Here is a 13,013-nt window from a genome sequence, read left to right as displayed (position 1 = left end):
CTGGCAAACAGATGGCTAGCAGGGTCCTATGATCCCTGTGAACGGTGAAATGTTGACAGAAGTCCCTGAAGCTAGCAACAGAGAGTGCCTCCTCCTCCAGGGAGCCTCCCTGGCTACTACAGCTGGAAGTAGTCATTTCCATCTCTCATTTCCTAGTGGGCTTTGGAAGGCTGAGGGCCCCAGAGAGCAGGGGCTCTATCTGCCTTATTCTCTGTTGTTGCTCCTGGCACTGGCCTGCACGCTGTGAATTCCTGTATTATGGCGCTCCACCCACCATACTGGGATGGTGTGTGTCTGAGACCTCACCACCTTTCAAGGCAACTAGGCTTGTTCATCTGTGCATCCCCAGCTCCTGGCAGGGAGCCTAGCACAGAGCTGTGAATCTCCCTGAATGAACGGATGAACAAAAAGCCAAAACAGCAGTTCCTGTTTACTGCCTACTTGCTGTCGGTTCCTGCCAAGCCGCACAGCTGCCCTCCAAAGTGGACCTCTGGCCCACCTGACAGATGAGGAGACTGAGGTCATGTGGGAGCTGATGCGGAAAGCCGAGCCGCCAGTTCAGGCCTGGGGACTGCAGGCCAGGAGGCCCTGCCACCTCCGCTTCTCCCTGTGCCAAGCTCAGGACTGGACTTTGCAGGGCAGCTGCCCCTGCCTTGGCAGCGAATCCTGGAGCCGACAGCTGGTGGCTGGACCTCCCTCCTCCTCCTTTAAGGGAGGCCCCGCCCCACAGACTCTAGGTCATTAAGTCCTGAGTCATTAAGTCCCCATCCGCAGGAGCCTGTTCACAGTCAGCCCCGGCCTTATCCGCGACCCCCCGGGCCTTTGTCCCCAGTGCCCTCGGCACAATGACAGGGGCTCCCAGGGCCCCAAACAGCTGCTGTGGCCAGGATGCTGGTTTGCTGTGGGGCCAGGAGGACTGCCTGGGGCCTGGGCCTGAGCCCACCTAGCTCTGAAAGGCTCAGTCTGAGCTCCCCCAAGCTTTCCACACACTCAACCTCATCCCACCCACAAGCCGGTGAAAAAATTGCTATTACGCCCTTGATGAGGCAAATGAGGCCCAGAGAGGTAAGGTGACTTGTCTGAGGACACAGAGCCAATGAAAATGGAGCCAGGGTTCATCTTAGTCTGCAAAGCCCGACAAGGCTGGCAGACTGGCCTCAGGGTGCCCAGATCACACTGCACCCCTCCCCACCAGGTACCCTCACTGGCTTCTGGCTGCTCCTCTGGACAAATCAGGTACTTAGCTCAGCACTCAAGGCCCTGCACACTCCTGTAGCTTAACTCCTTTTAACCTCCACCCTCCTATAAGCTCTCCCTGCCCTTCTGGTCATGCCCCTGCATTCTCCAACTCCTTCCCAGTGACATCCCCATTCGCTCCCCAGTGGGCAGATCCAGCCAGTCCTCCGGGCCCAGAGCAAAAGTCTCCTCTATCAGAAAGCCCTCCACGACCAGCTTCAGTTTCCCACCCGCCCAGTGTCCCTCCTCCAGCCCTACTCTGGCTCTGTGTAGAATTCAAGTCAGTTGCAGACTCATCTTACGCTCCGTGGAGGCTGTGGGCCATCTGATTCCTTAGAGCTTTGCCACTCAGACAGTGACCGGCAGGGTTCCCTCAACCCTGATGCCCATTGTTTACTGAATGGAACCACAAAGGGGCAGGGGAGAGGGGGGCAGGAACCCGCGCTTACCCATTCCTCCCACACTGCACCTCTGCTTCTGGCCGTCACGCTAACAGACTTCATGTTTCTGCCCCTCCCTGGCTGTGTGACCTTGGGCAGTAATGTAACCTCTCTGTGCCCCCGTTTTCTCCCAGGTAAAATGCAGGTAGTAACAGCACCTGCATGTCTTAGGGTTATGACATAAACCCTGGGAGGTACCAGACAGGAATGATTACTATTATTATGTCTGTCTACACCCCACTTCAGTGGCCAGCACATGAATTTAAGGGTCAGACAGACTTAGGTCCTGACCACTTACTGGATGTATAATTCTGGGCAGGTGGCTAGTCCCCAGGGCCTCTATTTTTTCCATCTCTGAAATGGTACTAACTCCATCCTCAGGAACGCGCCCCCCAACTCCTCAATATCCACAACCCGCCTTTTGTTCCAGGCACGCAGTAGACACTCCGATATTTCTCAACTAACGAACCAAACAGTCCAGGTGGGAGGAATCCATCCGGCTTCCAGCCTCCTCCCCCCCACCCCACCCCCTCCACCCTCCAGAAACCCCCTCCCCACCCCCAAGCCCGTGCAAGACTAAAATAGTCATTAGGCAGATTTCAAAAGATGTCAGTGGCTTATAATTATAGTCGACATCCTTCTGAGATAAAAGTGATTACCTTGGATGCAAATCACTTAGCAACCAATCAGGGCGGTGGGCGGCGCCCACGGAGGTGACCGGCCGGCGCACAGCCCGCCCCACACCGGGAGAGAAAGCGCACAATAGCTCTTGACACGCAAATGGGTTAACACAATAAAGGCGGCTCCGGCCGCTGCTGGGGGAGAGCAGCAATTCCCGGCCCGCGGGAGGTAATAAAGCGGCCCTTTTGTGCGCGCCTCCCGGTTCTCACCCCCGCCCCGAGCCCAGAGGAATCTCCGCCTGATTGAATTACGGTTCATGAATATGAGCTGCTCGGCTCGCTTCCTCCCGGTTGGAGAGTGGCTGGAGGGAGGAAGGGGCGGAAGGGAGACAGGGGAAGGGGACCCCCTGGTCAGGCCCCAGGCCCCCCTGGGACTCAGATGCGAGCCACGTGTGCTCACCACGTGGGGTGCCCTGGGAAGGCGGGTGGGAGACCCAGCACAGGCAGTTGGAAAGATGAGGGTCCCTGACCTGCCCTCGGGTCTTTGATCTTTGGCTCCAAAAGGGACTGGAAGAGCCATTCAAGGCCCAGGTTCTGCAGATAAGGCTACCACTGGCCATGAGCATGTGCATTTATGGGAGGCTTGTGATATGCCATCGCCTGTCCTCAGCCCTCAGTGAATCCTTTAACACTGATGCTATCCTCCTTACCGAGGAGGAGACTGAGGCTCAGAGAGGCAAAGCTACTCACCCAAGGTCACACAGCCAACAAGTGGGCTCTTAATCATGAGCCCCTGGGTGTTAAGAAACCCAGACTAGTCCAGCCCTGGCCCACAACTGTGCAGCTCAGAAGGTGGGTGGGTGAGCTTATATGGAATTAAGGCCTGTGATAAGGATTACTGCGGGGGTGGGGGGTTAGTGAGGGGGGCAGGTAGGAAGCTAACCTTGAGAGAGGAGACTGCTCAGAGGTTTCTGCCCCTCCCTGCACGGGACTGGAAGGGATGTCCAGGGTCATTGTCCGAGTCAGAGGAGCCCACACTGGATTGTCTCCCCTGCTTAAATCTCTATCACTTAAGTCTCCGGGACAACCCCCCACCCCCACCCCCAGGGCCACCTCATCCCCTCATCCAGCATACCCCAGCACTCAGGCCTGCTACGTGGCCCACTCCCAACGCCCAGAACACTCTGCCACTCCCCTGCCTGGCAGGTCTCCGTACCGAGAGTCACATGGCACCCCTGCGTAGGGCCCTTCCTGACTCGAAGGCTGAGTGGGGAGCCAAAGCTGTCACTGCTCCATCAGCATCCTGTCTTTACCACCAGCTGCGGGCCAGCCAAGGGGGTCCCCGGGTTTCAGTGTGGGAAGACACATAGGTGAGGCCAGACTCCCTCCATAGCGATGGCCCCTGACTCGTAGGGGGACCCTGGCTAACAAGTTGCGGTGCTTCCCTCTACCTATGGAATGGGGGCGAGGGGGGGCAGTGTGGTGGGTGGGAAGACCTGGGGACTCAAAACTCTGTGGCTGCCTGGCTGAGCACCTCTGTTTGCACTTTAGTTTCCTCATCTGTAAAATGGCACAGCACATGAGCTACTGTAAGGAGTCACTGAGATCCCGTAAGATGCCTGGCACAGGGAGAGACACCGGGTAAGCTGGCATTCCCTCCTGCTTGTCGCCTGGTGTTGTTGCCAAGCCCATGGAAGGGAACAGAAGGAATTGCCCAATTCTGACAGCCGCTCCCTCCGCCTTGGCTGTGGAAGTGTAAATACTCCACGGAAGACCTCCAACTGCCTGTGTTTGTGGGTCTCTGGCGCACACTCCGAGTTTGTTTCTAAACTGGGAAGCTTCGAGAGGCGGCACAAACAGCCCTTCTGCCCACCTCTCCCACTTCTACCCCCATCTGCCGTTGCTCTGTCCTTGGAAGCCTGTGTGTTTAACGACACCGTTTCAGCTGAAAATATCTCCCTGCCAAGCTCCCCCGCCCCCCCGCCCCACCCCGGCCAAGCAGATCCACTGATATTTATCGACTTGTTAATCTAGCTAGAGAGCCTGGTAGGCGAACACAGTTGGGGGTGGGGGGTGCTCGCTGCGTAGAGACGGGGGCCTGGCTTCTCATAATGACCTCACACACACTCCCCCTCTGCTGTCACCCCACTCCACGCCCCTGAAGCAATGACACAGTTCTTTAACCTTTTCCTAGAAATGTGATCACAGCAGTTTCACCCACATCCGACACCAGCAGCAATTGCTGGAAGGGAACTTAGAAGGGGAATCAAAGAGTCAGCAGCAAAATGCTGCTCTGCGCCTTCAGAAGGAACAGGGCCAGGGCTGGGGTGTGGCAGAGAAGAGAAGGCTGCTGCCTGACCCCCGTCCAAGCTGGCCCCTGGCAGGGGCACGCTTATCCAGACCTTGGCACCGATGGGCCTGACTTACCCTCCATTCAACTTAATGAGCACCACACTGTGCTTGTCAAATCATCTTAAACTCCAACAGGAGAGTGGGGCAGTCAGGAGTTCAGGCTTAACCAAGGTCCTGTCATCTTGGGGTTGAGCAGCAGGGGTAACCTCTGGACTGGAGGGGCAGCCAGCAGCAACTCCTCTGTTCCTTCCCTGGCTGGGGGGGGGGCACCCCTGTTTCTCTAGGCAGAAGCAGTCTGATTTAAGGCTGGGGGCCCGCATCTCTCTGGGGACCCTGGGAACTTCAGCCTGGGGTCAGGAAGCTTTCCTCTTTTGAAGCATCCCTTTTGAAAGCAGAAAGTTGCTCAGCTTGGGAGTCCTGTGCCCTGGGGCACTGCCAGGCTATACCGGCAAAGCTAAACACCTGTCTTTGGGTGGGGGGGGGCAGGAGCATTAATAGGGACAGACAGCTGGCACTGCCTCCCTTCCCTCACCCCATCAGGGTGCTGGGGATTTAGGTCAGAGGACTGCAGCTGTGGGTGGGGGAAGTCTGATTTCACTCCTCCAGGACCCAAAGGCATCCAGCCTCGCCCACGACCCCGCCCCCTCCGGCCTTGGGTCAAGACAAGTCGCGTTGCCACGGCAACCCCAGTGACGTCAGAGGTCTGGCAGTGACGTAACAGACGACCCCAATGGGGAACGGATCGTCCCCGCGAGTTCTTTGTAGGAATGCAGGCGGCCAGATGAACCCTGCTACAGTCTAGGCTCAGAGGGCACAATCGCCAACACATCCACAGGCATGGTCGGGACTCCATGTCCCCTTCTGGGCTGATGGCCCTTGAAGAGATTCCAGAGGCTACTTGGGAGAAGCCCAAGGTGTCCAGTGCCGGCCCTAACCCCTCTAAGACGCGGGAGTTCCTGGGGAATTTTCAGACGACTGAGCTGCTACCTTTGTCTGTTGGCTTTAGGGGTGGGGTGACCTTTCCTCTCCGGCAAAAGCCCCACCCAGGGCCCTGCCGGAGTCCTCACAATCGGCCCCCGATGTCCACTCTGGCAGGCAGGCCGGTCTAGACAAGTTGTGTGCGGAGGGGGCGGGGGGAAGGGAAGGGGCAGACAAGGATGCTTCAGGATCCCCCACAGCCCAGGGCCTCTTTATTTCCAATCCGGCTGCCCCGACACCCGAGACTGCCCCCAGTTTCACCCTAGAAGCCCGCCCCGCGGAACTCACCGAATCAGCCAGGCCGTCGAAGGGCACCAGGTCTCAGCGGGGACGACTCTCCGCTCGCTGGGTTGCAGCCATGCAGAGCTGGCAGAGGCTGCCTGAGGAAGCCCCCCTTGGGGGCCGATGCCTCTCTCCAGGTGGGAAGGGACGCTGTCGGTGAGGTCGATCCAGGCTCCGGCCCGCGCCGTCCGAAGTCCGGGGTGGGGGTTCTTTCGGCTCAGCGAGGGTCGTGCCCGCCAGGCACCCGGGCCGCTCGGGCGCTCAGGCGGCGCATCCTCGCTGGGGCCTGTGCTCACCGCGTCCGGCGGGCGGCGCTGCGCCTCCCCTCGGGGTCCTGCTCAGGGCTGCAGCTCCCCGGGGCGCCCTCTCAGCCCGCGCCAGGAGCCCGGCGGCCGCGGCCCCTCTAGCCGGCCCCAGCTGCAGCTTGTCTTTGTTGCTTCCTCTCGCTCGACCGCCTGCCCGTGGTTTGCAGCTCTCTGGTTTGCCCGAGGGTGGAGGGGGTCGTCTCCTCCGAGGCTGCACGCACCTGCAGCGGCCCGGCTTCTCGCCGGGCATGCACCGGCCCCGCAGGTTGCAAAGAGCGGTGGCGAGAACGCACCGGCCCCTCCTCCTCCTGCTCGGAGCCCCGGGTGTTGGGGGAGGGGAAGCCGGAGAGCAGCAGCAGCCGCGGCGGCTGCAGCGGGCGGTGGAGGCTCGGGTGCAGCCCCGGGGGCCTCGGCGCCGAGAAATAACCAGTCCAGGTGGCGCTGGGCGGATGTGGGAACGGCCCGGAGAATGGTGCACTGGGCGTTCGAGCTCTCCAGCTGCAGTAGAACCGGCGCGCGCCGGGCTCTCACGCGCCCATGGCCCCCGGCGGCGCGCGGGGGCTCCCGGGGCCTCAGCCTTAAGCCGCCTGGCGCGCGCCGGCGCCTCGCCTCGCCTCGGGCCCGGGTGCCGCGCGCCGCGCCCCACAAGCGGCGTGCCCTGCTCTTCGCCTCCCCCGGTGCCGCGCGCAGCCTCTCAGCTGAGCCACCGGCTCGGTTATCCTGCTCGCTGCTCCGCTCCGGCCCGACTGACAGGCGCTAGCGCCGGCAGCCGCCGCCGCGTCTCGCCCCCCTCCCGCCCCCTGGAGCCTGGTCCAATCAGTGGCGGCCGAGAGGCGGTTACCAGGGTGACGCGGCGCCGCGTCCTGTGGGGGGCGGGGCCGGGGGCCGCCACGCGCGCTTTTCGCGGCAAAATTCAAAGGCCGGTAGGGCGGCTCTCCAACCTCCTCCCCCAAGCAGGGGCGAGGCGGGGCCTGCCTCGTGAGGACTGCAACTCCCGGCCTACAGCGCGCCGGCGCCAGTCGTAGGGGCCCCGACTGGGGGCGTAGGGCATGCTGGTACTTGTAGTCCCTTTGTCGGGAACCAGGAAGGGTGGAAAAACTAGTATCATTTTATTGAGCACCTATGCCACTCCAGTACTCTTGGTTGGAAAATGCCATGGACGAAGGAGCCCGGTAGGCTGCAGTCCATGGGGTCGCTCAGAGTCGGACAGGACTGAGCGACTTCACTTTAACTTTTCACCTTCATGCATTGGAGAAGGAAATGGCAACCCACTCCAGTATTCTTGCCTGGAGAATCCCAGGGACAGGGGAGCCTGATGGGCTGCCGTCTATGGGGTCGCACAGAGTCGGACACGACTGAAGAGACTTAGCAGCAGCAGCAGCAGCATGCGGTAGCACAAGCTAGGTGCGTTGTGTGCATTGTTTCACTTATTTGGGGAGACACCCCAATGAAGAACTTGTTAAAAAAAACAAAACATAAAAGAAGCTAACAAGTATGTAACCAAGTACTTTACGGAATCCTCACCCACAACCGTATTAGATAGGTATTATCACCCCCATTTTACAGATGAAAAAACGGATATAGCAGGCACTATCATTATACTCCCAACTTACAGAGGAAATTGAGGCTAAAAGATGTGAAGTGACACTCCAGAGTGTTTTTGCCCCAGTTCTTCTGTTGGCAGTGGCAGATTTTTGGCATCACAGCTGAGATATGTGGAGCACTAACTACATAACCAGGCCCGGTGCTGAGCTTATTGTAAGTTTCACCTCAGGAGATCTTCACCACACGCGTGGGAGGTAGACAGTGGTACCCCCTCCCTGCCACTTAGTGGACGGATGGGGAAACAGGCATAGTACCACCTGAGGTCCAAATTTTGACTCCATCAAACTACGCACCTTGCCTTTTACTTTCGAAGCAGTTTAATAAGCTCTCGTTGCTTCTGCCTGATAGCCTGCCTGCAGGTTGGCCCATTTCGCAGTCCCATTTTACAGCTGGAGAAATTGAGCCCTGGGAGGGACATTTCCCCTCAGTTGTCATATGTCCATCACACAGAAAGTTGAGGAGCCTGCTTTCCAGGAAACTTCTCAGGATCCCTAAAGAAATGCAAAGCAACAGTCAGAACTCCTCCCACCACACTCAGGCTGTGTCTGTGTGACCTTCCCACTCCACACACCCGCAGTCCCACAACACCTGGATGGGATTCTAGCTCTGGCCTGAGGACTTGGAATTTATCTTCCTGGTTCTGTGCCTCAGTTTCTTGTCTGTGCATCACAAGGACCTTACAGGCTGGTGTGAGAGCAGAGTGAGTTATTGCCTGGAAGGGAGTTGGAACACAGTAAGTGCTCAATAAATGCCAGCTGTGGTCATTCAGGTGCAGAGGGCTCGGAGACCTTGGCAAATGTACCTGGTGGGATGAGCTGATTATAGCCGGGCCCTAGCCTACTTCTAGGAGCCAACCCACACCTACCCAGAGCCTGGGAGAGGTGCCCACCGGGGAGCTCCAGCACCGGCTCAAGTAGGCCACCCGCCGCCTTATCTAGGACAGATGCTGGCCCTGTTTCAGGCCGCCTGCCATGTACGCCATTCCCAGCAGCTCCTCAACTCTGAGCCCTGCTCTATTTCTCCCCCACTGTCCCACCCACACCACCCGGGTCGGGGGTGGGGAGCTGGAGTGCGGGAGGGGGTTCACCTGAAACATGATCTGGCCACCAGCTGCTTCAGCTCCTGGGCCAGCCGCCAGAGCTGCCAGTGACGTCAGGGTGGGTTGCCCAGGAGACCTGCTGGGTGGACTGGGTGTGGACAGGTGGGGAGAATGCTAGGTGGACCCGGGTCAGGTGCAGGGCAAGGGACAGCGACAATCAAAACTCAGGGAAGAGAGGGCTGGAAGGGGAGAAGAGGGCGGGGACCACACCACTGCCTTTGCAAAGTTTGGGATTTTTTTCTATGGGAGGTTACCATGACTTAATACCTACTATGTGCCAAAGCGCATGCTCAGGGCTATTTATATCACATATTTCTGTGTCCTTTTACACTCACTGCAACCCTGTAAGATCTATTCTCTTAGTATCCACATCTTATGGCCAAGGACGGCCACGTGACTTGCACAAGGTCACGCGATGACAGATCAGGATCCCAAACACCAGAGCCCCTGACCTTGATTTATTATGCTCTGTGCCAGCCACTGACTGACTGGGTGTGACCTTGAGGGCAAGTTTCTTCTCCTCTTTGGACCTCAGTTTCCTCTGCTGTAAAATGGAGGGTGGGGCTCATAACCCAGTCCTGCCAGTCAGACTCTGGAGCTGGCACCCACTTCCCACCTCAGTAGTTTCCAAAGACCCCAATGTGATTCCGAAGTGCAGCCAGGAGGTTGGATGATCTCAAAAGGCCCCTGCACCTCTATGAGTCCATGATGTGCTAAATGGTGTGACTTCAGGCCTCGGGAGCTATATAGGGATCTCATCTTTCAGGCATCCCTCTATCCCTCCAGGCAGCTGGATGTCCCTAGAGATGCTCACTTATACCCCACATACAGGCTCAGTACCACCGTCCCACACCACTCCCCACAGCCCACCTCCCTGAGGTCAGACCCTCGTACCACTGCCCCCTAGCCTCCCAACTCTCAGCCTTGACCCAGCCATTCCTTCCTCTTGGTTGTGTCCAATAACTCCACATTATGTGAATGGAGCCAGCGTCAAGATGGATTTGCCACGGTCCATAGAATCACTAGGCAAGTCAGCCCCTGAACATTGCGCCGGCTCCAGCCAGGGGTCCTAGAGGCCTCAAAGGGGAAAGGAGACAAGAGAGCACCTCGTTCCTCACTGTACTGTATGCCCCCTACACTGCAGCCTTGCTAAAATACCTGCACATCCGCCCAGCTGTGTCTCTGGCCCCCAGGCCTTTGCCCAGGCTGTCCCCTCCATCTAAAACATCCTCCTTCCTAGGTGGCTGACGCTTGTTCCACCTTCGGATTTCAGTTAGGCTACCACCTCCTCCAGGAAGCCTTCCCTGACTACTGCCATCCAGGCTGGAGCATTTCCCCTTTCATAGATGCACTCAGTCTGTGTCATAAAGGCTCACTTATGTATCAGTCTTCCCCACCAACCTGAGGCTCTGTGAGGGCCAGGGCTCATTCAAATTGCTTTATCTCCAGCATGGACGTGGCATACAGTTGGCACTCCATACAGGTTTGTTAAACTCATCTCTGAATCAATGGATGGATGTAGATGTAGCACAGGTTTGTGTTTTGCTTTCTTGTAGAGGAGGAGCAGGGAGAGGAAGAAGAAGGGCGGTCAGATGGACTGGGTTTGAATTCTACATGTTCAGGTTACCAGCCTTGTGACTCACCTGCTCTGTGCCTGTACTTTCCCATCTGTGAAGTGGGGTTAATTGCCACCTTGGTACTGCTCAAGGGACCTGGAGTCTGGAACCCTTGCACCCACCCTCCCACACAGATAAGGTTCATCATGCCATGCTCACTGAGGCCTTATTATTCCCCCCCTTTAATTCTGCTCATCCATTCATTCATTATTGCCTAAGGACCTGCCATGAGCGAGGCCCTGGGAATGCAGCAGTAACCCAGACGCAGCCCCTGGCCTTGAGAAACTCCATGAGGGGCAGACAGGTGACGAGCAGTTATCACCCAGGGCCACACGGAAGGAAAAACACAGCAGGCCCCTGACCCAGCTGAGGGGCTAGTGATGGTGAAAAGGCTGATCAGGTGTCCTGGGAAAACTGAGCAGGGGGTCGTCAAGGGCACAGGTGAGGGACAAGTTCTCTTGGCCAAGGGAACGGCCACTGAAAGTCCAGGGTCCCAAGTGAATGTCCTCAGAGTGGAGGTGGCTCGCAGAGGCTGAGCTAGGGCAGGGGAGGGAGGCGAGGAGGCCGAGACTGAGCCTTTATTCTGGTAGGGGGAGCAGGCCCGGCCCAGCCTGCCTCCCCAGCCCCCAGTGGCCTCACCTGCCCTCATTGCCGTAATCTAGGCCAGAGCCTGGAGGGAGCCGAGCCCCCATTGGTGCACGCCACGTAGGTTTTTCAGAGATAATTTAATCAGAGCTATTAATAAGCAGAAAAGAAAGAGCTCTTTATGCTCCTTCTGGAGAAAAGGAGAAAGAAGAAGCACGTGTAACCTTGTTACTCACTCAGCCCTGCCCCCAGTACCTGAGCCTGTCTCTGGGCCAGGCCTCGGGGGGATGGGGCAAAGGGGCCCAGCAGAGGGGGACTGAGGAGGCCCAGGTAACCTCTGGGGCTGGCCCGCCAAGATCCCTGACCACACCCCACCCTCACACCCCACTAGCCACTTTTGACTCCTCTTGGTTGCTTGAAAGCGCCAAACTGTTCGCCTTTGCACCAGCTGTTCACTCTCTGACCTGTTCCCAGACCACTCTTCCTTCTGCTCTTTTACCCGCTGGCTCATTTTCATACTTTAGGTCTCAGCTTAAATGCCACCTCCTCAGAGAAGCCCTCCCTGACTACCCTATCTGAAGTTCTCCCCAGAGCACCTCCCTTTTGCTTTTTCCCTTCCCCATACTTATCACGATTGGCAACTCTCTGAGCTCTGTGGGTTGACTTGTTTATTTCCTGTCTCCCTGTCTAGATTGTCAGCTTTGGGAGGGGTGGGGCTCTGTCATCATCTTCATTGCCGTGTCCCCAGCATCTTGAGTAATCACCGACACATACCAGATTCTCTGTCAATATTTGTATATGGAGCTGGAGAGGATTCTAGGGGCCTGGATGGTTGGGATAGGAAATAGGAGGTGGTAGGGGTCCCTTCCACTCAGGAGACCCGCTAGGAGAATCCAGGAACCATGAAATGCCCCCCATCCTTTGTTTCACTACTGGGGATCAGGGGGCCCCAGGGAAGGCCCTCACCCAAAGTCGTACAGTAAATTTGGGCCATAGGTGGCACTTGAACTCGTTTGGGGAGAATAGAGTTCCAAATGAGTCTCACCTTTGTGTTGAGGAGGATTCTGAGGCCTCGCTCAGGATGAGAAGGGCAAGGCTACTGTGCTACCATTGATTAGTGATGTCTACCAGAGTCGGGGTTGGCTGCTCCCCTGCATGGAGTTTGAAAGAGCCCTGGACTGGCAGTCAGGAGGCTTCGTTCCTTCAATCAGCACTACCACCTTATCATGTGACCCCCTAGATAAGGCAGCCAACTTCCCTGGGCTTCAGTTTCCTCATTTGAAAATTGGGACTATTTACCTTGCTGCATGCTCAGTCATGTCCGACTCTTTGCAACCCCATGGGTTGTAGCCTGCCAGGCTCCTCTGTCCATGGGATTCTCCAGGCCAGAATACTGGAGTGGATTGCCATTCCCTTCTCCAGGGGATCTTCCTTACCCCGGGATCAAACCCGTGTCTCCTATGTCCCCTGCACTGGCAGACAGATTCCTTACCATGGAGTCACTTGGGATGCCCCTGTCTACCTTAGCCTTGCCTATCTCAAGGATTATAACCAGAAAATTGGTACAGTATAACATTTCCAAAAGCTTAATGGGCTCTTTATAGGCATAATCAACTACTGTTACTGTAAAATACAGCAATGACAATAATAGCCACATCTATCTAGTGAGGCCTTGCTATGGACCAGGCAGTGAGTACCCCAGGTGCTTCTCATACAGAATCTATAAACCTTGCAACAGGCCACGAAAAGGACCCACTGGCCTGTGTCAACTGGCCTTGCTGAAGGTGGCACAGAGCTCTTTAGTGAGTGGGACTAGGCTTTGATCCCTGGTAGGTCTCTTTGCATAGAGGATTTCTGACTTAGCTTAAAAACTAAAAAATTTGGCCGCACAAGTC

At 57.1% G+C, this 13,013-nt stretch overlaps 1 protein-coding gene across 1 annotated transcript in view; it reads right to left on the bottom strand.

The window, feature by feature from the left end:
* FAM222A (family with sequence similarity 222 member A) overlaps positions 1-6,044 on the bottom strand; it is a 60,212-nt gene extending 54,168 nt beyond the window's left edge. Inside the window, 1 exon segment of the mRNA XM_070385993.1 lies at positions 5,915-6,044. The gene's annotated coding sequence lies outside the window, so the exon portion shown is untranslated.
* Between the last annotated feature and the right edge of the window lie 6,969 nt (positions 6,045-13,013).

The sequence above is a fragment of the Bos mutus genome, chromosome 17 (assembly GCF_027580195.1).
Source record: "Bos mutus isolate GX-2022 chromosome 17, NWIPB_WYAK_1.1, whole genome shotgun sequence".
Taxonomy (NCBI): domain Eukaryota; kingdom Metazoa; phylum Chordata; class Mammalia; order Artiodactyla; family Bovidae; genus Bos; species Bos mutus.
This window is presented reverse-complemented; position numbering and strand designations above follow the sequence as displayed.